Genomic DNA, 26,407 nt, shown 5'->3' on the forward strand with positions numbered 1-26,407 from the left:
GACATAATTGAGGAAAATTTCCCAGGCCATGCTAAAAATCTCCAGATATAAGTTCAAGAAGCTCAAAGGACCCCTAGGAGATTCAATGCAAACAGAAAGAAGTTGCAACATGCAGTCTCAGACTGACCAAAATATCAACTAACAACGGCCTTCTATGAGCTGTAAGATGAAAGAAGCAAGTAACATACAAAGGAAAGCCAATCTGAATAACGCCATACTTCTCTACTGAAACTTTACAAGTAAGGAGAGACTAGGGCCTGATTCTTGCTCTTCTGAAACAGAATAATGCCCAGCCTAGAATCTTATTCCCTGCAAAACTAAGTTTTGTATACGAAGGAGAAACCAAGACATTCTCAGATAAGCAAAGACTGAAGGAATGCACCAAGACAAGACCAAGCCCTTCAAGAGTAATCAAAACAGTGTTACCCACGGATTAGCACAATAAACACTCATGAATATAAATCTACTCAAAGCCAAAGATCAAAGCCCAGATACCACAGTGGCTCAGGAGAGAAAACAAAGCAACAAAGTTCAACCCTACATAATGAACAGAAATTTTCCCCACCTATCAGTTATCTCAATAAATGTGAATGACTTGAACTCCCCACTCAAGAGACATAGGCAGACTGAATGGATAAAAAAACATAAGCCAAGTATCTGCTGCCTTTAGGAAACACATATAACCTGCAAAGACACATATGGACTAAAGGTAAAGGGGTGGATAAAAATATTTCAAGCAAATGGAAGCCAAAAGAAAGCTGGCGTGGTGGTGCTGATTATAGATAACTTAGTTTTTAAATCAAAAAAAATAATAAAAGACAAAGAAGGTCACTATATGATGGTGAAGGGTACAGCTCAATAAGAAGATATAACAATTCTAAATATATATGCACCCAACCTTGGTGCACCCGGATTCGTAAAGCAAACTCTACTTGATCTAAAGAAATGCATAAACAACAACACCATAATAGTCGGAGACTTTAACACCTCACTGACAGCATGGGACAGATCCTACACACAGAAAATCAACAAATAAATAATAGACTTAAACAGAACTCTAGAACAAATGGGCTTGACTGACATTTACAGGACATTCTACCCCAACACCACTGAATATATGTTCTTCTCATCAGCTCATGGGTCATTCTCTAAGATTGACAATATCCTAGGACACAAAGCATGTCTCAAACAATTTTAAAAATAGAAATCATACCATGTATCTTTTCAGATCGCAATGGAATAAATGTAGAAATGAAACCGAACAGGAACTCTAATTTTTACACAAAGTCATGGAAACTAAAACACCTTCTGCTGAATGATCACTTCATAAATGAGGAAATCAAGATGGAAATCAAAAGATTCTTTGAACTAAATGACAAAGGAGATACAAGTTATCAAAACCCGTGGGACAGAGCTAAAGCAGTCCTGAAAGGAAAGTTTATTTGTATAAATACCTATATCCAAAAGTTGAAAAGATCGCTAATAGACAGCCTAATGAATCATCTGAAAGAGCTGGAAAAAGAAGAATAGACCAACCCCAAAACCAACAGAAGAAGTGAAATAATTAAATCAAATTAGAACTAAACACAACTGACCTCAGAGAAACCATATGAAAAATTAATAAAACAAAAAATTGGTTCTTTGAAAAAATGAACAAAATTGACACACCATTGGCTAGACTAACGAGAAGCAGAAAAGAAAAATCTCTAATAAGCTCCATCAGGAACAATAAAACAGAAGTTACAACAGACGCCATGGAGATAAAAGGTATAATTCATGAATACTACAAAAACCTCTATGCACACAAATGGGAAAATGTGGAGGAAATGTATAGGGTAGGGGGAGGGGACAATGAAGCGATATGGTGTCTGCCACGTGGCTCGGGACTGTGCACAGGGAGGTGCCCCAAGGGAGTTGGGAGCCTGGTGCTGCGTCTGCTACAGGCTTACTGGTCACTGGTGGGGGCCGTCTCTCAGCTGGTGTTTGCAGGTCTCTTCAACTGCTGGGGAGCCCACCAGCAGTCTGAGATGCAAGGGAGGGGAAAGTTAACTGCAATACCTACCCCTGCCGCTTGTCTCCAAGCTTCTTGGGAGGTCTCTTCTTCCAGTTCTCCTCCATAACCTCCTCCTGTGGAGTCTCCTGTAGTCTCTGGTACCCCTCCTTCTGACCCTTGTCCGATGTGTGCTCATCTGCTTGCTTCTTTCTTCTAATTTCTTCTAGAAACTGTCTTTTTTGCAGAGACACTCTGGCAGTGGCGGAAGACACTCTTCTGCCATCTTGCTCTGCCTCCTGAATGTTTCTTATATGCATTTGTCAAAACATTCTACTTCAGTGCTTCAGTTCTCAGAGTAGAACTAGCGTATAAGCAAGGTACTTTGTATCTCCTTTGTCTATGTCACTGTAAACATTTGTATGTGGAAGTTCTTTTTGAAAGAACTTAATGTTTCTTAGATTCGTTTGTCAAAACACTCTACACACTGCCTCAGTTCTCAGAGAAGAACAAGCATATAATTCAGATTGAGGTTGAAGAACAAGCGTATAAACAAGGCATTTTCCATCTGCTTTCTCTAAGTCACGTAAACATCGGTATGTGGAAATTCCGGTATGTGGAAATTCTTCATGAAAGAACTTAGATTCTTAGATTCTAAGAACTTATGTTTCTTAGATGTGTTTGTCTGAACACTCTACACACTGCTTCAGTTCCCAGAGAAAAACTAATGTAGAAGGAAGGCACTTTCTATTTCCTTCGTGTATATCACTGTAAACATTGTGTATTGAAATTCCTTATGAAAGATATTTTTTCTTAGATGCATTCATCAAAATTCTCTACATACTGCTCCATTTTCACAGAAGAGCAAGCATATAAGCAAGGCACTTTCTATCTTTTTTGTCTAAGTCATTGTAAACATTTTTATATGGAAGTTCTTTATGGAAATACTTAATGTTTGTTAGATGCATTTGTCAAAAACACTCTACATGGTGCTTCAGTTCTCAGAGAAGAACTAGTGTATAAGCAAGTCCCTATCTCCTTTGTCTATGTCACTGTAAACATTTGTATATGGAAGTTCTTTATGAAAGAACTTAATGTTTCTAGATGCGTTTGTTAAAACACTCTACACACTGCCTCAGTTCTCAGAGAAGAACAAGCATATAATTCATACTGAGGTTGAATAAAGAGTTCTAATTTTCCGGGCCGGGCGTGGTGGCTCACGCCTGTAATCCTAGCTCTCTGGGAGGCTGAGGCAGGCAGATTGCTCAAGGTCAGGAGTTTGAAACCAGCCTGAGCAAGAGCGAGACCCCGTCTCTACTATAAATAGAAAGAAATTAATTGACCAACTAATTAATTGACCAACTAATACATATATATATTATCTGGGCATGGTGGCACATGCCTGTAGTCCCAGCTACTCAGGAGGCTGAGGCAGTAGAACTGCTTGAGCCCAGGAGTTTGAGGTTGCTGTGAGCTAGGCTGATGCCACGGCACTCACTCCAGCTTGGGCAACAAAGTGAGACTCTGTCTCAAAAAAAAAAAAAAAAAAAAAAAGAGTTCTAATTTTCCAAAAGGAAATTATCTTGACAATTCAGGGTTCCATCTCTTACTGCAACAGTATTAGTTTGCAGTAATATAACAAAAGGGCTAGTGAAGGTTGGTTTAATCTACAATGAGATAATCACGCAGAGTTTAATTAAATCAGCATGGAATGTGGAGTCAGAGGAACTTCAGGGGTTGGCTTTCCTGCAGAAATAGCTGTGTGACTTAAATATTCAGAACCCTGAGTTCTTTAGTCGTAAAGTGGAACAAATTGTAGAAGTTAGGCTTAATATTATATATTGCTCATAAGGTGCTTATGATACATTCCTGTGCTTTCTATGTACAGAGGTGCTATTATTAGTCTCTTTATCCTTGGAAGAGTGGAAAACAGTCATGGACAGAGTTGTTTCTGGAATGTTGTTTCCTGGTGTAGCACTGAGGCATTATATTCCACGTGCTCACTTGCTATTTTCTTCCACTGGACTGTGAGCACTGTACGGGTAGGCAGGGCCTTTATTGGTCTGTGATAAGTAGGCTTCTGACACATGTTTCTAAACAATTATATGAATGACTCTAGTTACCTTAACTTCATAAGTGCTAAAAATTTTTAGGAAATAATTTTGAGGAAGTATAGATGCCACACTTATTTTTTTTTTTTTATTTCCTCCCTTCTTTGGCTAAAAAGCAAGGAATGCATTATCTGTGGACATTGGGCTGGAGGGAGATATTAGTAAAGCAATTAATTGGAAACATGCTATTAAATGTCAAATGCTATAAATTAACATAAATTAAGACTTATGTTTTATAGGAGAATTCTTATGTTTTTTTTCTCACAATTTTTCACTAAAAATATTTTAACAATTTGCCATAAGAATATTTTCGGTTTAGTCAACTCATTGTGCTAGATTTTTTTATTTTTTTGTTAGAGGCAAATGGTTTTGTTGATAAAATTCACTAATTTCATATCAAATCTCCAATATGATATTGTTGAGTGTGATTTTTTTTCTTTCTGGCCTAAATTGGAACCTTATGAGCATTTAACCTAGAAACATATGCCAATGTGATTTATATGTAGAGATCTCTTTGTAAATTATTAACAAAATCACTATTGTGTCCTAGTCTTTGTTCTCTGGGGATAAATCTTAGTAAATCACTTCCTGTCATTCCGATACCTGAAAGCTCAAACTGCCTGAACCTTAACAACAGATTCATCAGAAGATACAATTAAAAAAAAACCCAAACAATCTCAAAAAGGGTTATGATGAGAGGAAAAATGTTTCCTGTTATTCCTTAAAGGATGGGGGAGGGGACAAAAAGGAAAGAAGAGAATTTTAGAATCTGGTTTTTCTACGTCTGACAAAAGGCAGTTCAGATTAATTACTACTGCCTTAAAATAAGAAACAGGGAAAAATGTTTCCCATGGAGAGAGTCACTTTACCCAGCGGTAAACATTTGGTACTCATCCCCAGGCTCCAGGCCCAAAGAGAGATGCAGACAGATCTGAAAAAAATCAGGCTAATGATATTTTTAAGAATGAAAATAGAACCTATTGTGCACACACAGTTCCTTTTCTTCAGATGTATCAGCACTCTCTGTATCTTGAGTCTATCACTTTAACAACCCTGGAACATCTAAGAAGGTTTAGTGAGTATATAACCATATGCTATTGTTTTTCCCCTCTGGATAGAACATATTTTGCCAATTTAGTTTACAAAGAGAATTCAGGTCTTCCCTATCTTGCTTTGCTCACCTATAACTTGGGGATCAGAAATACATTTCCATCTCCTAGTGAACATTCTCTCATGTTGCATTTCAAAGATGTGCTGTCCAGATGTGATAGGTTTTTTTTTCTCCCCATGTTTAAAATTTCTTCAGAGCAAGGGTGTCTTGATGGAATATTATATGTTATTCATAAAATGCCAGGTCAGTAAAGGACGTCTTTTGTTAGGACAGACAAGATGTAGCAGAGCTTTCTTTTCTTTTTCTGTGTGATCCTGGATTTCTAGCATGGAAGATAGAATAGAGAAAAGACTGGTGGTGTGGAGGATGTCAGATTGATTCAGATCCATTATTTTTCAATTCCCAAACACTCAGGTTTTATGAGCTTGTTGCTACCTGTGAGCCCTAATTGTTTAGAGGCGGCCGACAGGAGCAGGCAGGGCTGCATTGCGGGCGATCCACGCTGTTCCTGCTCAGAGCCCTCCGTGTGCTGACCCGCCAGCGAGGTGCAGTCAAGACCTGCGATAATTTCTTTTGAATGAAATTCACAGTGGCTTGATCCAGGCTATGAATTAGATAATGCTGGCTTTTTTTTTTTCCTATGAAGAGCTGACCCTTGTTTTATATCAGCTAGAAAAGAAATGCATTTTTGGAAAAGGGAAACACTTTAAATTAAAGGGGAAGCAGATGGTCTGGGAAGCCATGTAGTCTCATGAATTAATTTCCTAATAAAGGGGGAAATAATAGCCCCAGTGGATCATGAGTACAATAGGACCTTTTATAGTGCTTCTTCTTCTTTTCCCCTTATCCTCATAATTTGCTTTCCAGAACTTAAATAGAATTAATCTCAGTGGTTCTTGGGCTTGAATCTTTCCCTTAGAATAATTCAGTGTATGTAGGGAAGATTGTTTAGATCCTGGGCAATCTATACAAGGCCCTTCCAAAGCCACGAGCTATGTATTTTTTTGTTTGAGACAGATTCTCACTTTGTTGCCCAGGCTAGAGTGAGTGCCGTGGCATCAGCCTAGCTCACAGCAACCTCAAACTCCTGGGCTCAAGCAATCCTTCTGTCTCAGCCTCCGAGTAGCTGGGACTACAGGCATGCGCCACCATGCCCGGCTAATTTTTTCTATATATATTAGTTGGCCAATTAATTTCTTTCTATTTATAGTAGAGATGGGGTCTCACTCTTGCTCAGGCTGGTTTCGAATTCCTGACCTTGAGCAGTCCACCCTCCTCGGTCTCCCAGAGAGCTAGGATTATAGGCGTGAGCCACTGCGCCCAGCCCCTACATCATCAAGTGGTTTATAAGGTCATCTGAAATTTGGATAATCTTTACACATTGCATAAAGGAAAAGTAACTTGATGTTAGAGATCGTCAGGAATAGATGATTCCTATATTTATTTTAAGAAAATGGAAAAGAAAAATATAGCACCAGCAAAATTTTTTTAAGGTGATTAGAGCTTAAGGTGCAGTAAGTGTCAGGGAAACTGGCTGGCTATGATGGTATCACACTTCTTTTTTATTTATTTTTTTTATTTTTATTTTATTTTATTTATTTATTTATTTATTTTTTTTGGTATCACACTTCTTATCCAGGTGAGATATGTTAATACATAAAGCATGTTTCTGCTTTCCATCTCTCAGGTTCTGCAGCGAGAGTTAATAGCTTAGGCTTAAATCCTTTGATGAAGATTGTGATGGTCAAAAGTGGAAGGTTTAAAACAGTGCCAATTCTCTACACTAAGAGAAAGAGATCAGTAAGGAAGAGCTAATATTTTCCAAAGATGTGGGAATCCTGTAATCATGTGGTTTTGCGTAATAATCAGATGAGTAGTTAACAGTGACATTCTCATACATGAGTTTTTATCCTGTGTTTGACAATGATTGGCCTAGGGACCTGCAGCCTCCTGGCCACATGTGGCCTTCTAGGTCCTTAAGGGAGGACTTTTGACTGATTCCAAATTTTACAGAACAAACCCTTTTATTTTTATTAATAAATTTTTGTTAATCTTTTATTTTATTTTTTAAATGAATGTATTTAAGATACCAAAGAATAAAATAAGTTTCAACAGAATAATCCTCCCAGATTGACCGGCACAATTAGAACCTTAGTAAGCCAGAGGGCTAAATTGATGGCTGCTACCCTCACAATTTAGTTCTAACTCGCCCCACCTGACCGGCGCCACTGCTGCACAGGGCAAGTTGGCAAGAGTTTACGGGGGTCGAATGCGCCAGTCTGTCGTCAGCTTTTTGACAACAGTGCACTGTGTTTCTGTTTGAAGTGGAAATTGTGGATAGTTGCACAGCTCGACGGTACTTTTTAATTCTGTCTGCTTAACAGCCCATCATGTCAAAGAAGACCAAGAGAATGCTGAAGGAAGAAAACAGATTTTTAAATGAGGATTGGGAATGGCAATATTATCTTGTTTCTTCTAAAGATAAGATTATTTGCTTGCTTTGTGATACTGCAAAATCAACATCATCAAAGGAATTCAATGCTCATCAGCATTATAACAACTCATAAGGGCCACAAATATTTTAAATTATTGGGAGAGGTATGAAAGGCTGAATTGCAGAAATTAAAAGATGAAAAGCAAAACGCAAAGAAAATTCTTTCAAGTAGCAATAAGACCTGGAAATAATGCCACTGAAGCAACTTATAAAGTAGCTTATATACTCAGTGGGGAAAGGGAAGCCATTCAGTGATGTAGAAATTGTCTTTCTCCATAATCTCTGGATTCTTTTCTTTCATTAGCCCCTTCTTCTATAACTCTTCTTTGTTGTTGTTCTAAACCCAGTTTCTGTTATTCTTATATGTTTGTGTGTGTGTGTATGTGTGTGTGCATATATATATATATATGAAATATAAATATATATATTTTAGAGACAGGGTTTCCCTCTATTGCCCAGGCTGGACCCTAATTCCTGGGCTCAAGTGATCTTCCCACCTCAACCTCCTGAGTAGCTGGGACTATAGGCTCATGCCATCATGCCTGGTTAATTTTTCTAATTTTTGTAGAGTTGGGGGGGGGGTCTCGCTGTTGCTCAGGCTGGTCTTGAACTCCTGACCTCAAGTGATCCTCCCACTTTAGTCTCTCAAAGTGCTGGGATCACAGGTATGAGCCACTGTGCCCGGCCTCATTCCATTCAAATAAAGTATTTTGGTTAAGTTTTTGCATTTGTGAACTAAATGCTATCTTTTATCATCACTGAGGTTATATCTCACACTTTTGTATTTCAGTACATAGTCACTGCCATACTTATGATTATGTTTTTACATTTTAAATAGTCATTTCCCTTCATTCAATAGAAAAGAAGGACAGATTAAAGGACAAAGATCTGAAGTGTAAGCAACTTGAGACATTTCTGGAGGAACTAAAGGAATAATTCAGGGAGAAATTGCTCTGGAAAATAACACAATTTTTATTTCTTTAAATATTGGTTGTCAAGGAAAGTTTTATAAATCATTGGCTAATATTTGAAGACAAATATGGAATTAGATTGAAATGCTTTCCCTAAAAATATCCCAGCTGTTTCCCAACGGAACCTCAGAGCCTCACTTTCAACCAGGACTGGGCTTGGACAATAGTCATTTTAGGACAAATGTTCCCCTATGCCAAGATTTTCGTGGCTGAAAAAGTCAAGAGAGAAATTTAGAACAGCTTTATTGTACTCATTTAGTAATTTTCAGCACTAGTTCAGTAATCACACTGGAAGATAACAGCAGAATAAATCTAAATCAGAATATCCTCAGCAAATAATCGTTTGGAATTTACTCTCAGAATTCCCTCTGGACCTCACTAGATTTTTCATAACTCTGAATTTTTGTGACTGTCTGTGGCTATCATTTGTCTGAAGCTTGTGTTATGGATGAGTACCCATTTTTAGAATCAAAAAACAAATGAGAACTTTATTGAGGTTGAAATCTTGGAAATGATGAGGCTTATGTCTGAGAATGAAGGTTCAGCATTTCCTGACTTCCAACTCTCCTACCGAGTTTTAGATGCAAAAGAGGAACGACAACAGTTTTCTTTGGTAAAATATTAATGTTTTCCTTTGATGTAAGCTTGGTGCTTGCAACATGGAGCGAAGACCTCCAGTTTTAGGTCTGAGATTTACTGTGTGGCTTATGGCCAGTTGGTTCATACCTTTAATTTGGGATTCTGAGCTTTAAAATAAGTATAGAAAGTCCTTTCTTTCCTGGGGTGGAGGGCTATTATACATCTTAATTAATTTGTAATTTGTAATATGCTTTGAAGAATAAAGGGACGTTATAGAAATACTAATCTTTATTATAACCACAACTTCTGTGTTTGTAAGCAAACTATTAACATAATTGAGGCCGTTTATACATTAAAAATAAACTGAGGACTTGGCCATGTTCCAGTTGATTTAATAAATGTATACAGTTGGAAGACATAGTTCATTATATACAGTGGACTTTTTCCCCCTAGAGGAGGAGATGCTCTTAAATAAACCAGTTTTCCTGTCTGCAGGATTCAGATGAACTGAATGACTGTTAAATCTTCACTTTTATTTTGTGTGTGCAACTTCTATAAGTGTAGCAAGTGGTTTTAATTTGCTTGTGTTTGTTTTTAAAACAAAGTAGGTACTTCTACAGACAATGTTGAGTGTTGGCAAGGATTAGGGCTGCCAGATAAAATACAGGCGGCTCAGTTAAATGTGAATTTTAGATAAACAACACATAATGTTTCAGTGTAAGTATGTCCCATGCAACAATATATTGGAGAAAGAAATGGTAGTATATTCATATGATAGAATACTATACAGCAATGGGAATAAACAAACTGCAACTACACACAACAACAGGGATGAATTTCAGAAACATAATATTGAAGGAAGGTACTAGTCACAAACAGTGTATACTGTATGATCCCATTTATATGAAGTTTAAGACGGAGCAAAACTAAACTATGGGGTTAGGTCAAGCTTGTGGTCACTGTGACTGGGGGCGGGGAGGCTGAGGAGAATCTGTGGGTGCTGGTCACGTTCTGTTTCAAGATCTGGGTACTAGTTATATGTCACCTTCGTTTTATGGAAATTTACTGAAGTGTTACCCTTATGGTTTATGTACTTTTCCATATGTTTGTTATACCTGAATAAAACTTACAGGAAAAGAGAAAACATAGGGTGTTATAATATACATTAACACATTTCTTAAATTTAAAAGGTTTCAAGAGAGAAATTTGAGAAAGTAAGAGACTTGACAATTATTTATATATTTTGCAATTTATTACTACATATACGCTGTTTATTCTGTGAAATTAAGATATCTAAGTTGAAGGCTAAGTTTAATATCTTACTATAATTTGCTCTTAGATAAATACTTTCAATGCACAAAAACTCTTTCTCTCTCTTTTTTTTTAAGAGTCAGAGCCTGTTGCCCAGGCTGGGGTGCAGTGGTGCGATCACAGCTCACTATAACCTTGAACTTCTGGCCTCAAGTGATCCTCCCACTGCCTCACAGAGTGTGTGGATTACAGGTGGTAGCATCCGGTTCGCTATTTGTTTATATACTGAAAAACTTTTTCTGTTCATTGGAGGCTGCGTGAAACAATGATTATCAAAGTTGATTATAATCGTTTAGTGAATTCTAGTTTTTTAATTACTTGAGTAAGAACAATATAAATGGGTTAACTGATTAATTCAAAGCAAATAACTATTTTTTAAAAAGGAAGAAATTATCAGTTTTTATTTAAAATTAAAAATCTACCAAATAATGACTTCTATTGAAGACAGGTGAAGATATGACTTCTGTTGTGGAGTACGAGTATCACTAAATGTTGTCATTAACCATCAAACATCAAATGTCGTGGTACATGAGTAACTACAATATGTGGTGGCTGTCTAGCACCCTTTAAGATAAACACAGAGAACTGCCTGGTGATTTTTAAAATTGGCTTTATCAGTAAAAATAGAAAAAAAGTCTACTAAATAAAATATACATAAAATAAATATATGCAAATATTTAAATCAACATCAAAAGACTTAATGCTATAGTTGTTGTAAAAAATATAAGATGAATATAGGAAACAATTTTCAAACGAAGAGCATTTTATCTTGGTAATGGTAAAATTAGTAATGTTGTATTGTCCTTAGTTGATATTTGGATTTATTAATTATCATGCATGTGCATTATAAGGTGTAATGATATAGTAAAGGGATGTGAAAGATAAACACTTTATCTTTGAAAGATAAAAGGATTTGAAAGATAAAAATGTTGTATTGTCCTTAGTTGATATTTGGATTTATTAATTATCATGCATGTGCATTATAAGGTGTAATGATATAGTAAAGGGATTTGAAAGATAAACACTCTAGAACTCATACATTAAAATGTATGTTTAGGGAACAAAAGCAAAAGTAAACAAGTGGGACTACTCAGACTAAACGGCTTCTGCACAACAGAGGAAACAATCAACAGAGTGAAAAGGCAACACAGGGACTGACAGAAAATACTTTTAAACTATATGTCTGATACAGGGTTATTATCCAAAATATACGAGGAATCACACAATTCAACAGCAAAAACCCCGAATAATCCAATTAAAATGGGCAATGGACCTAAATAGACATTTTTCCAAAGAAGACATACAAATGGCCAACAGGTGCATGAAAAGGTGCTCGACATCACTAATGATCCAGGAAGTGCAAATCAAAACCACAGCGAGCTAGCACCTTACCCATTAGGATAACTGTTACTGCAAGGACAGGAGATAACAAGTGTTGAAAAGGATGTGCAGACAAAGGGATCCTTATACATTGTTCATGGGAATGTAAATTGATACAGTAATTATAGAAAATATTTATAGTATGGCGATTCCTTACAAAATTAGAAATGGAACTACTGTTTGATCCAGCAATCCCACTCTGGGTGCATATCCAACGGAAATGAAATCAGTATGTGGAAGAGATAGCTGTCTCCCAGGTGCACTTTAGCGTTATTCACAATAGCCAAGATACACAGACAACCCAAGTGTCTGTTCACAGATGAATAAATAAAGACAATGTAGTATACATCATCTGGAAGCCTATTAGAAATGCAAATTCTTGGGCACCACCCTAGACCAACTGGGTCAGGAACTCAACGCTCTGTGTTTTAACAAGGCCTGTCGGCAGTGATGCATTCTCAAGCTAGAAAACTCTGTCTTGGCCTGAGTTTGTTTATCACTTTGTTTAACATCGTCAAAAATGTGGCAACACCAGTTAAGTTAGATAGATGCTAAAATATGTTTGTGCATACAAATGTAGGCTAAAATGTGTCCGCAGTTATTTCTGTCATGGAAAAGTTCAGAAAAAATGAGATATATGTGAAGTGATGAATTGGTTAATCAGCTTGATTTAATCATTCCACAATGCCAGCATACATCGAAATATCACTTTGCACCCCATAAGTATATGCAATTATTGTTTGTCAATTAAAAATAAAATAAAATAAATATTAGAAAAAAGGAAATGTGATATATGTAATGAAATATTATTCAGCCATTAAAAAGGAGATCCTGCCATTTGCACCACATGGGTGAACCTGGAGGACACCATGGTGAGTGAAATAAGTTAGATGCAGAAAGACAAAGATCACCTGTTCTCACGCAGAATCTAAAAGGTTAAACTCATGGAAGCAAATAGGAGGGTGGCTGCAGGGGCTGGGGGTGGGGAACATGGGGAGATGTTGGTTAAAGGGCACAAACTTTCATGAATAGATTCTGGGGATCTAATGTACAGCATGGTGATTATATTCAACAATACTGTATTTTTTACTTGAAATTTGCTAAGAGAGTAGATCTTAAACGTTGTCAACCCTCCCCAGATGGTAACTATGTGTGGTGATGAATGTGTTATTTAATTTGATTGTGGTAATCATTTCACAATGTGTATGTATATCAAACCACCACAGCGTACACTTTAAATATATACATATGTTTTGTTAATTATACCTCCATAAAGCTGAGGAAAAAAATGTATGTTCACTTTGGAAGACTATGTATGTATTCCAAAATGTAGCTTTGTTCTAAAAAGTTTTTGATATTTCCTCTTTAAATATTTTTAGTGAATATTCTTGATGGGTGGGCAATCTTCATATTTAGAAGTCTGATTTAGATTTTGAAAACAACCAATACTCATTTAGAAGCAAGTCTGGTAAGTGAGAGAGTAATTAAGCCAGGTAATACAATATTTAGACAAGGAGGGAGTGATTATAGAGCAATGAGATCTTTCTTTAGGTGGCTTGTAAATGAACATTGAAGCAGTTTTAAATATGACGTTCCAAATAGGTGCTGAGTATTGGAAGCACCAATGGAATTAGAGTACGGTGTCATATGTCTGCTTGGCTGTTGAGATGGTTGAACTGAGTCTTAGTCACCGTTTAGGCCACCTCTCCTTGGTACACAATGGTCCAGTCCATCAGGTCATTGTTTAGTTTTAAGCCCCTTTCCAGGCTTATGATTTCATGATTTAGATTTCCCTGACATTCCGTCCCTTGAAGGTGACACTAATAGCACCATTTATTTCCAAATGAGAAATAATTATAAAAGATCCAAAAGTGTTCCATGTTGCCCCCAAGTCAGACGAGCATAGTTTTTGGGAGGCAGTTGGGTAGAGCAGTGTGATTAAATCCATACACAGGATTTGGAAATAAGCCTATCCTGGAATCTGGACTGAGACACTAACTAGCTACATCACTTCAGACAGTTCATTTAACCTCTCTAAGTCTCATTTTCTATCCATAAAACGGGGACAATCATAGCTTATGCTGTATAGGAGGAGTTGTGTGTAATAAAGAAAACAACGATAAAGCATTCAATAATAGCACCTTTTACGAGGAAGGCACCCAATCCAACAAGCAGCACATTAAAAAAAACACAAAAAACCAAAACAACAGCTTCTTTTAGGTCTGAAATCTTGAAACCTTTCTTCTGTTGTCAGTTTTAGCTACAGAGATCATTACTCTCTGGGTCAAGTAGAGGGTGGATTTTACAGACTGGGTTGAGAAAATAGAGCATAAATTTGCTGGTGCCAAGCCCTAAACACATTCACGCAGTGCGGTAAGCCAGCCTCTTACTCCATTCACTTACATGTGGCTGGCTGGAGCTGGGACTGAGAAGAGCCTTGCTATTTTGGTGCTGAATGCCACGAAATGACAGAATCAGACTGAAGTGGCACCTTAACTATCAAATGGGCCTATCACGGGCAGGGCTGTCTATGGTGACCTGGCCTGTGGTCTTCCCATTTAGTCTCGTCGATGGTCATGTCAAAGTCTGCCTTTGGGATAAACCTGTGGGTAGGACTGGGCGTCCCGTGTATGTGGATGCCGAGGCGGCGTGAAGACAGGGCATTCGAAGATGCTGCAGCTCCTGTTCATTCTGGCGGCAGAGCTGCAGCAGGGGGTGAAGTGGTGACTCTGTAGGGGAGTTTTCATCGCCACCCTTGCACCCAGACACTGCTGCACAGCCCTGGGACAATCTGGCTCCTAGTGAAAAACTGAACACATGTTAATTCACGTTAGTGGCCATAATCATGTTTCAAAAATGTCAATGAGCTCATTTTGCTTTTCTACTTAAATCTCTTCAAAGATTTCCCATTGTTGCTCAAATAGAATTCAAAGCCACCCTCCCTGACCTCCCCCACCAGGCCCCGGCCTCACTGGCCTTAGTTCCCCTGCTGTCCTAGGGCCAAGGCTCTGTGCCCCGAGCCCCCAGGGCTTTCAGCCTCTTCTTCTTGCTCTTGTCTCAGCTCAAGAGTCACCTCCTCAGAGAGCCTCTGCCTAAAGCACACTCCCCTCAGCACCCCTCTCGTTCTCCATCACAAGTCGTGTTTGCTTCCTTCATAGCTGATACCATAACTTGTAAAAATTAACTAACTTGCTCTCTTATTTCTCTCTTATTTTCTACTACACAGCGAGCAGCTCCAACAGGACAGGGACTTTCTCTGCCCTGCTCATGGCTCCATCTCCAGTGCTCCTCACAGGTCCTGACACCTAGTCGGGGATTAAAATGTGTTTGTTGAATGAATGCTCGTGCCTGGCACATAGTAAGCTCTCAGTAAACGTTAGCTGATTGTTTTATGGTAAAAGTTTCCAACTCAACAATCGGATGTGGTATGTCCAGATGTTGTCAGCGTGTTAATTTAAATTTAAATTTTAATGGGTTATTAACCCATTAACCCGAGTCCCTCTCTGCTGGGTTCTAGAAATTCAACTCCACCCTACTCCAAAGTGTTCCAACCTTATTTTTGAAAGTCTCCCAGGTCATTGTCATTGTGTGACACATTGTGTGTATGTGGGTATCTTTGTAATTTTTACTTAGAATAGTAACAGTCACATGGTAAGCACTCTATGACATTAGCTATCATCATCACCAATATCGACATGTGGTCGGATCAAGTTCCTCATATTCTGTTGTTAAATTAACAGCCTTGTTGGTGTGCCACCATGTCCATCCTGATGGCATCCTCGCTCTAGCTGGTGCCACCACCACCCCCTGACCTCAAGGGGCAGGCACTGCAGTTCTTACCACTGCGTCCCAAGAGGGGCATTTTCTCTTCCCTACTCTTACCCCTCAAATGAAGTGCAGGCCATACTGATTGATAGGTCCTTATTAAGGCCCAGGAATAACTAAAGATAAGAACAGCAGAGAAAGTGACTTGTGTAGCCCTTGGCCGTGGTTCTGCTCCAAGCTCAGGGACCCAGACTCTCTCTGGGATCTTTTTTGGCTGCCCTCAGGAAGCAGTAATTAGCTCACCACTGCACTGAGGGAATACTTAGCAAAACTAAGAGATAGGAATACATTTTCCTCACTCGGGAAGGCAAGAAAGCCTCTGAGCCACAACCCTGACTCAATTCTGTGTGACAACTTACATTCCCAAGCAAGGTTCACTTCGTGTCCTGAAAGAGCTGGATTAAATTAGTGGGGTCCTCCTCCCCACTCCTCTAAGAACCATTGGGAGTATTCTTCATATACATTAGTGTAACCAACCTACACATTCTGGTGTTTTTCTTAAAATAAACTAAAAGTTTGCCTGGAAGGTGAATTCAATCTTTCTTTGAGAAGACAGAAAACTTTTAAATGTAAGATTTTCTTCCACTAGCCGACACCCTCCCTTCCTCTCCACTATGAGCTGCAGGCACTCATTGCCTGAACATAAGGACCATGTCAATCCTTCTGTGTACTTCAAAGAGACAATCCTACTGCTTCCCTGGTGCAGGTGTGTTTCAGTCAGGATTGGCCTTGTCATGCTGCAGTAACAAACATCTCCAAAATGTTAGTTGCCAAGACGGTAAAGGTCTCTTTCTCACTTCCAGTCCATGTTAAGTTCAGAGACTGTGCTTGTGGCTTTCTTTCAGAGGTCCAGGATGGCTGAGCAGCCGCTGCCTTGCACTGCAGGCCACTGTTGCACAGGTATAGAGAACTCTAAGGCCTGCAACAGCCATCAAATGTTCTGTTCTGGAAGTGACACATGTCATGTCTGTTCTCTACTCATTGACCCAAACTAGGCACATGGCCCCAGCCAACCACCTGGGAGCCAGGAAGTGCAATTCTCCCCTGAGCCTGGGACAACTGACATAGTTGGTGAGCAGCACCAATGACCACAACATTCTGCATAAACATTTGGTGATCGACTTCACTTTCTTTCCCCAGAAGGTCTCATGGGTGTTCTTTACTTCCAGTTGCATTTCTCTTTTATTTCTCTTCTTGAGGACTTAGCAACACAAATAGGATCTATCACCTAGTATCAAGAATGCGTTTTATTTTTCCATCTGCTGTTCTCTCTGACTTTATTTTCCTTGCAGTACTTCTTCCACTCTGGGGACTTCTGACCCTGTCTGTCTGCTCCTAGCTCTGAAAGAAAATCTGAGACTGGAGCTTACGGTGGCTCCTGACCAACACTGAGAAGAAAGAGCATTTGGCTTGGCTCCATTTCTGGGTCCTAAGAAGACCTGTACAAAACTAACTTCTTCCAAGTGAAAACTTTGTGTATTTTAAAATTAAAAAACAGAGACATTGCTTATAATTAAACCTTTAAAAAATTTTGGCATATATTTAACAGACTTAAATTTTCTCTTGATGAGATGGTTTCCTCTCGGGTAAGACAGATAGATATGTTTATCCAAAAATGGGTACAGTCTTGCTTCTAAGTAAGCTCTTTCCTTAGAGTCATCTATAGAGATATATAAAACTATAGAAATGTCTTTGCAATAGGAAAATACAATGGAAAATAAACCAGACCACACACAGCATTAAAAGCAAGTGATGTGATATATTGTAGGGCAGGCAATTTTAGACACTTCTGTTAGGTCAGGCTGATTTTTTAGTCTAAGATCAAAACATGTTAGGCCAATGTATGCGGATTTCTATACAAAGCATATGTGAACAATATTATCTTTTGGAGATTTTGGCTATGCATTTTCTTGTAAATATAATTATCTGAGATTATGGTTCAATTCCTGGCAATGTCAGTGAGGTTTAGGAGGTTTCCAGGGACTGGAAGCTTTTAATTTTTGCATGTTATAGCTCCATTTTGACCAAGACTGACAGTGTATGAAGAAAACAAAAAAAATTCCCCCCTACCAGGCTAGAGATGCTACTATAATTAGATCAGCACAAAGATTCCTTCCCAGAGAAAGAAAAGTGATCAGAAATGAGAAAAATGTTTTCAAGTGTGACCCAAAATTGACTACAGTAGGCCCTTTAGAAATAAGTTTAATTCAGTTCCACAAGGTGGCGGTAAATGCATTCCTAAGTAGCCATCTGCTTGGGAGAAGCATGAAACCAAGTGGCCAAGTATCTTTTAATCTCTGTGCTGTAGGAATCAATGCTATTGAACCAGAGTAAACACATTTAAAGACTGGGTGAGCATTGTCTGTCAGAATTTCCCTCGGCAAACCCCTTCCTTAACTCACAGGAGGAAAATGAAAATGGGACCTTGAACTGGAGACCACAAAATGTACTTTCTCTCTCCTACAATCTTGAGGTTTTAATGAAGTTAGATAATAAGCAAACCATACTATTAGCTTCTGATCTATAACTGTAATATAAATTGGACAAAAAGAAATTCAGAAGCAGTGTGCTTAGAACAAGTGTTTGTAGAATGATCTAATGATATTAACATTAGTTTGTTTGGATTTTTACCTAGAAAGATAAATTCATCTGTAAATTAGAAATAGCATATTAAAATAGGTAGAACATCTTAAAATGTCAATCTTTCAGTCTCTGTATGCTGTGGTTTTGAATGTCCCCTCCAAAACTCACGTTGAGACTTAATCCCTAATGTGGTAGTATTGAGAGATGGGGTCCTTAAGAGGCTACTGAATCCATTCATGGATTAATGGATTAATGGGAGCAGGACTGGTGACTTTATAGGAAGAGGAAGACAGTTCTGAGCTAGCACACTCGGGCCCTTGGCCATGTGATGCCCTGAGACACCTCGGGCCTCTGCAGAGTCCTCACCAGCAAGAAGGCCCTCACCAGATATGGCCCCTCCAGTCTGGACTTTTCAGCTTCCATAACTGTAAGAAATAAACTAGTTTTCTTTATAAATAACCCAGTTTCAGGTATTTTGTTATAAGCAACAGAAAACAGACTCGGACACAGTTTAGATAAGCAGAATGAGAGTGATTGTTTTATAGACATGTTTTTTGGACTCCATTAAGGCTAGAACCAGAGCAGTATGTGAGATTTAGGTTAGATACAAAGACATTTCTTTCTTTTTTTTCCCATTTTTTGTAGATGAGGTCTTGCTATGTTGCCCATGCTGGTCTCAAACTCTTGATTTAAAACGATGCTCCTGCCTTGACCTCCCTAAGTGCTGAGATTGCAGGCATGAGCCACCATGCTCAGCCCAAAGATGTTTTTAAATGTGGGAAATGATGTTCCTTACTGAGGTCCTAACTTAATCAGATTCTTTTGTATGAATTATTTAGGACTCTCCTAATCCTAAGTGTGAATCCACATCTTTTCCCTGAAGGGGGATGATCAGGCACTTGGAAGCTCATGCTGACCACTCAGCACAAATGTCAACAAATGTTGATTAAGCTCCCAGATTTCCATTAGGGCCATGGAAGTCAAGGATGGGAGAGACTCATTGTCTGCCCTCAAGTAAAGAAAGTCCCCTTCTTTTCTATCTCCTTCCAAACGTTGGTTGCTAGCCTTGTTTATGACCTTCTTTTCTATATGAAACTTGAGAGTACCAATGATGAAGAATTGACCTGAAGCTTTGGTTGAGTCCCCGAATAGGCATTTAGCTGTGTAGCTGTTGCCTTGCCAGGCCTTTTCATGACCATTACTTAGCTGGCACAATATGAGTTCCCACTAGTTTTCCCTGGCAGGGGCTACAAAATAGGGCTTATTTTCTGATCATAGGATGATCCATAGTTAATAAGTAGTATCATTTAATCTCTGTGCTGTAGGAATCAATGCTATTGAACCAGAGTAAACACATTTAAAGACTGGGTGAGCATTGTCTGTCAGAATTTCCCAAGTACTTGGGACAAAGTAAGAAAATAAATTCTACCGTTTAATATAAATATTATATTCTTTGAAGATCTTCTTTCTAGTGAGCTCAGGCTACTTCTTACAATGACTGTCTCAAGGCAGAAAACATAGAGAAGCCCTATTGTCCCTATTTTACAGATGAGGAGACTGAGGCAATGATAAATTCATTCATCCCTTCTTATGTCATCTCTTAGGGATAGAGTTGAAAATGGGGAGTTGCAGCCTGTTGGCATCTTACCTTATGCCATATTTTCTGCACAAGGCCTCTGTTGGACTAGACAATGGTGTTCTGCACATTAGGAAAATTGCACCCCCCTGGGCAGATGCAGCCCTATGTATTAGTATCTGGATTGGCAAGAGGAGCCTGGGTTGGATTTCAGTCCCCATTCACTTCTTTGGTTGTGTACCCTTGTGCATTATACACCTTGCAACTTGTATAACTTTATGTCATTCTCATCCTTCCCTCTTACCACTACATACTTGAGAATCAGATTCTTAAATGATTTGGTAAGAAAAACTGAGCATTGGCAATGCCAGGTATACAACAGGTGCTTAATGAATGTTTGTTCAGTGAATGAATTAGGGCAGGTCTCTTATCACATGTGCCTGGTCGCCCTGCATCACTGCATTGCTGTGGCCATGGAGTTCCCCACAAAGAGGTCGGGGTTAGGCACAGTCCTCATTTGAGTGCCCCTTTTTCCTAAGAATGCTATATTCCAACACTTCTGTGAGGAATAACCACTCCTCATTTCTGTGGGGCTGACCACACACATGTAAATAGGCAGGGCACTCTCTGTGTGGGCTGGGGAGAGGACACCACCAAGAGCTGTTTTCCATCCATGCCCACTAGGAGTCACAGGAGAGGGGTGCGTGGAGGCGGCCATCTTAAGGTTCTGTTGGATCTGTTAACCTGGACTGAGGTTGACACATTAGACCCTGACCTGCCCACTGGGAAACCTCAGGGCAGTAGGGCTGAAAGATGCTTCTTCTCTTTCATCACAGCCAGAGACATTGTTCGATAAGGAGATAGAGAAAATGTATTCTTGTTTTCAAGGTCTTGAAAAGCAACCTGTCAGCACTCTCTCAGATGTAGTGGAGAGCATCAAACCTGTGAGGTTCCTTATTTTATGGTTATAATCAATGCAAAATTTGGAGGAGGAACAGTGCTTTTTCTTCCTCCTACATCTTCTATAACACCAAGAGTGTTAGACTGGGCATGTCAGAGCAGGTTCTCGATTAATAGCTAGAGGTTACTGATAATGCCCAGCTTGGTCTAGACAGTCTGTGAGCCTAGGACGTGTGGGCTGATAGATAAGCCACAGAGAGCTCTTTGTAAATGGCAGAATTAGGCCATTTGGGGTATTATCAATTGTTTGCACAATGCAACTGTGAAAACGAAATGATCCTACATTGAAAAGGAGACCCTCCCTTCCTCCTCCCCCAACACAGTCTCATAACCATGACAGATTTCCTTTCCTTCCATGTCCCAGGTCCCTCAATTTTCATCTTTTTTGGGCAGCTCACGTATTATGTGTGGATCCTGTAAGTCCCCAAATAAACATGACTTTTTTATTGTTTTAATTTCTATATTTTGACTGAATAGTTTTTTAAATGGCTGCCTTTATTTAGTTTTTTGGTTGTTTATTTATGAATCTGGCTTTGGGAGAGGTAAGTGAACAGGTGGGAATGCACTAATGAAAGGATTGTCTGGCATAGGAAACTCTACACCAGCAGCCAAGCAGCAAGCACGACCCACTGTGCCCTGGCTTCTGAATTCTGACACACAGAATTTTTACTACATGTACGGTTTACTCACTGGTCAATAGATTCCTGCTGCTATAAAAATTTGATAGCTGTCTTGTGACAATATGACTCCGAGGCCCCTCGAGAAGTCTGGGCATACACAAATGTCTTTAGATGAGGAGGTTTACTCATGGGGGCAACCCCAGAAGAGCAGATACAAAGCAGCTTTGGGGAGTATCTGCTGGACTGTGTTACCTACATCTGAACTTTGCATTGTGAAAAGCAGAAAGGTGCATGTTGTTACAGCAGTGTTTCCAGGCAGGCCTTGTTTATTTACCCTCAGTAGGTGCACCATTTCCAAGGATAATTTTGACTAATATTTCTTCAGGAGCAATGGTGAGGAAAGATCAGTTGTTTATCTACTACCTTTCTAAGACCTCTTTTTTTGCACTAGCTCCCGAAGAATTAACACTGAAACTGTGGTCAGTTGCCATAAATGACATATTAATTAGGCTAATAATGGTTTCCCACATAAAAGCAATGCCAAATTGTATATTTATTTTGCTAGGAAGTTTAATTCTTTTCTGAGTGAACCCTTATACACTCTTGTGGTTTGTACCTATTTTTTTGCTTGGAATTGAAAAAAAAAATCTTTGTAATACCGGTTTTTACCCTAGCGTCAGGCATACAGAAAGGGTTGTAACTGTGGAGTGAATAAATGAAGGAAAGAATGGAACGGCGATCGTGCTTTTGAGGTACACTGAGCATCGCACTGTTTGGAGCCTGCTGCATTGCTGTCAAGTCTCATCGAAACCACAGACAGCTTCAAAAGCTACTGCGTTTAGCCTCATGGATTTAGGGCAATTATTGAGCCACAAAAATGCTGCTGATGACATAAGTTTTCAATGGTCAACGAACATTTCCTTGGTCATCTCTTTCTTTGTTTGCCTATCCAAAGGCTTAAAAATCATGAACCGTATGCTCTGAAGAGTCCTCCTTTTTTGTTCTATGAAATCCAAGGGGAAAGAATACAGGAAAAGTGGCACATGGTTTAGCAGTTTTTTTGTTGTTATTAGATCCATTTTCTAGTTATTTCTAGGTGAGCCCTGATTTCTTTCAGGCCTGTGCATGTGGGGCCAGTGTGAATCTGCATGGTTACCTGGAGACACGGTGCTCTAAATTTGAGCAGGCATTGATGGAACTCACCACAATGATAAGGCCACAGGATTAAACTTCTGCTCTGGATTGTGGTTCTAGACTCAACAATTTATGGTCACACCACAAATGTGAGTTGGGGTGTCAAGCCCTGTGGCCGCACTCCTGTTAGTGGTATTCCTCCTTGGGGATCCAACTTGGGCCATCCTATTCCTGGCTTGTGTATTCTTCTACCACTAATTATATCATAATGACAGCTTCCATTTGTCCTTACTTTGAAAAGAGACAGTGGTTAAAAATGATGTTCTATACACATTGTGGAATGTGCAATGGACCATTCAACACAGAGATTATGAGATTGGTCGATTCATTTATTTATTATCCTGGATGTTTAGCACAATGCCTGGCAGGCAGGAGGCACTCAGTCAAAATATGTGTGTTGAGTGAATGCGGGAACATATCCTATTATATCTAGTTTTGGAAAAGTGTACCAGAAGTTTTTAATGCAAAAAAACTTCTATGGTTTAATACCAGGCACCAGTTTAAATACTTTGCCTATATTAACACATTTCATCTTCATAACAATTCCTAGAGGTGATTTTTATTATGATTTCCACCTTGTAGACGGGGAAACTGATTGCACGTGGAGGTTGAGTGAGTTGTCCAAGTCAGTGAGTGGCACAGCCGAGATTTGAACACAGGCCTTCTGTGCCAGAGAGTGTACCTTCAAATCACAATTCCACACTGCATTTCAAATTATGAGACTGCCACGTTTGTGGGTGCTTGGGAGAAGGAGCATGCATAAAGAGTAATTTATATATATAAAAAAATATAGTCCCTTACTTCCAAGTCTTTTCCAGGCTTGAGGATTTAGTTTGGGAGTTAGGGAGGATGAGTGGAATCCATTGAACAAACCAACGCACTAAAATCTTATTTTTGCTGATTTCTTATCTCATATTTCAAGTTGCACATGAAATATGTCTGGACTTCTTTGTCTCAAGAAACTTACACAAAACACACTTGATTTAATGACGTCAAGTGATCACCCGTACAGTAGTCTTATCACAAATGTTAAGAAACTATTTTTATTGTTTCCTTCTGAGCAGCGATTGAGACAGTTCCACAGCTAATTCCAATTTCTATGCAATTTCCTTAGCATATGGTGGGTGTTCACGTCTAGACAGTCAACCCTTAATGTTGCATGTGAAACAAAACTTGAAGATAACGAATCATGAATCTGAATCATGGATTCAGTTCCACAGGCACCTCCGTAGTGTTCTCTTTCTTATTTGAAATTTTCAGTTATGCTTGCTGTTTGTGCAAGTAACATATGCTTGTTGTCACAAAGAAGCAATATAAATATGTATAAAGACAAAGTAAATAATTTCCCTCAACACATACAGCACACACTCCTTTCCTTGCTAGAGTAAGCAATGGTGACAGCCTAGTATTTATCTTTCTATACTTTTGGCTATCCTAGTGAAAGCATACACAAACATATTTATTATATATGTAATATACGTTAATGTGCAATATATTTTCTTAATTTAATAGACTTTATTTTTTATTTATTTATTTTTTTTTGAGACAGAGTCTCGCTTTCTTGCCTAGGCTAGTGTGAGTGCCGTGGCGTCAGCCTAGCTCACAGCAACCTCAAACTCCTGGGCTCAAGCAATCCTACTGCCTCAGCCTCCCGAGTTGCTGGGACTACAGGCACGAGCCACCATGCCCGGCTAATTTTTTTATATATATATATTAGTTGGCCAATTGATTTCTTTCTATTTTTATAGTAGAGACGGGGTCTCGCTCAGGCTGGTTTTGAACTCCTGACCTTGAGCAATCCGCCCGCCTCGGCCTCCCAGAGTGCTAGGATTACAAGCGTGAGCCACCGCGCCCGGCCAATAGACTTTATTTTTAAGAGCAGTTTTAGGTCCACAGCAAAATTGAGCTTAAGACACAGAGAGTTCCCATATCCCTCCTGTCCACTCGTGCACAGCTTCCTCCATCATGTAACCGGGGGAGTGCATTTGCACCTACATAGACACAACATAATCACCCAAAATCCGTAACTTACATTACGGATCACTCTTGGTGTTGTATATTTTATGGATTTTGATAAATGTATAATGACATGTATCCAACATTATAGTATCTTACAGAACAGTTTCACTACCCTAAAAGCCCCTGTGTTCTGCCTATTCATCCCTTCCTTCCCCCTAACCCCTGGCAACCACTAATCTTTTTACTGTTTTAATAATATTGCCTTTTCAAGAATGTCATACGGTTGGAATCATACAGTATGTAGCCTTTTCATACTGGCTTGATTTAGTAATATGCATTTAAGGTTCCTCCGTGGTTTTTCATGGCTTGATAGCTCATATTAATATATATATTGTTATTCTAATTACGTATGTTTTGAGGATCTTTTCATATTCTTATTTGTCATGTAATATCTTCTTTGGTGAAGTGTATGTTAAGGTTTTGGGCCATTTTTAAAATCAGGTTGTTTTCTTATTATTGAATTTTAAAAGTTCTTTGTGTATTTTGAGTAACAGTCCTTTATCAGATATGTCTTTTGCAAATGTTTCCTCTCAGTTTGTGGCTTGTCTTTTTGTTTTCTTGACAGTAATGTTTGCAGAGCAGCAGTGTTTAGTTTGAACAAAGTCTAGCTTACCAATTCTTTCTTTCATGGACTGTGTCTTTGCAGTTGCATTTAACAAGTCATTGCCATACTCAGAATCATCTAGGTTTTCTCCTATATTGTCTTCTAGGAGTTTTGTAGTTTTGTGATCCATTTTGGGTTAACTTTTGTGAGGGGTATAAAGCCAGTGTCTAGAGTCATTTTTTTGCCTGTGAATGTGCAGCCGCTCCAGCACCATTTGTTGAAAAGACTCTCTTTGTTGCACTGTATTGCCTTTGCTACTTGGTCAAAGATCATTTGACTATAGTTTATGTTGAATTAGCCTTGCATACCTGGGATAAATCCCACTTGGACATAGTTGGATTTCATTTGCTATTTCTCTGAGCATATTGCATCTATATTGATGCGAGATATTAGTCTATAGTTTTCTTTTTTGGTCTTTATTTAGTTTTGATATTAGGGTAATGCTGGCCTCATAGAATGAGTTAAGAAATATTTGCTCTGCTTCTATCTTCTGAAAAATATTTTAAAGGATTGGTATAATTTCTTTTTTAAATATTTTGTAGAATTCACCAGTGAACCTATGTGGGCCTGGTGCTTTCTGTTTTGGAAAGTTATTAATTATTGATTTAATTTCTTTGATAGATATAGGCCTATTCAGATTGTCTATTTCTCCTTATGTAAGTTTTTGAAGATTGTTTCTCTCATGGAATTGGTCTATTTCACCTAGGTTATAAATTTGAGTATACAGTTGTTTATAATGTTTCTTTATTATATATTTTATTATCCATGAGATCTGAAATGGTGTCTTCTCTTTCATTTCTGATAGTAACAATTTGTATCCTCTCCATTTTTTTTCTCAGTTTGCCTGGCTAGACACTTATCAACTTTATTGATCTTTTCAAATAACCGGTTTCTGACTTTTTGACTTTCTCTATGAATTTCTTTTTAAACATTTATTGATTCTTTCCTAGTTTTTTTTTTTTTTTTTTTTTTTTTTTTTGAGACAGAGTCTCGCTTTGTTGTCCAGGCTAGAGTGAGTGCCGTGGCATCAACCTAGCTCACAGCAACCTCAAACTCCTGGGCTTGAGTGATCCTTCTGC

Source organism: Microcebus murinus, chromosome 12 (genome assembly GCF_040939455.1).
Source record: "Microcebus murinus isolate Inina chromosome 12, M.murinus_Inina_mat1.0, whole genome shotgun sequence".
Classification (NCBI taxonomy): Eukaryota; Metazoa; Chordata; class Mammalia; order Primates; family Cheirogaleidae; genus Microcebus; species Microcebus murinus.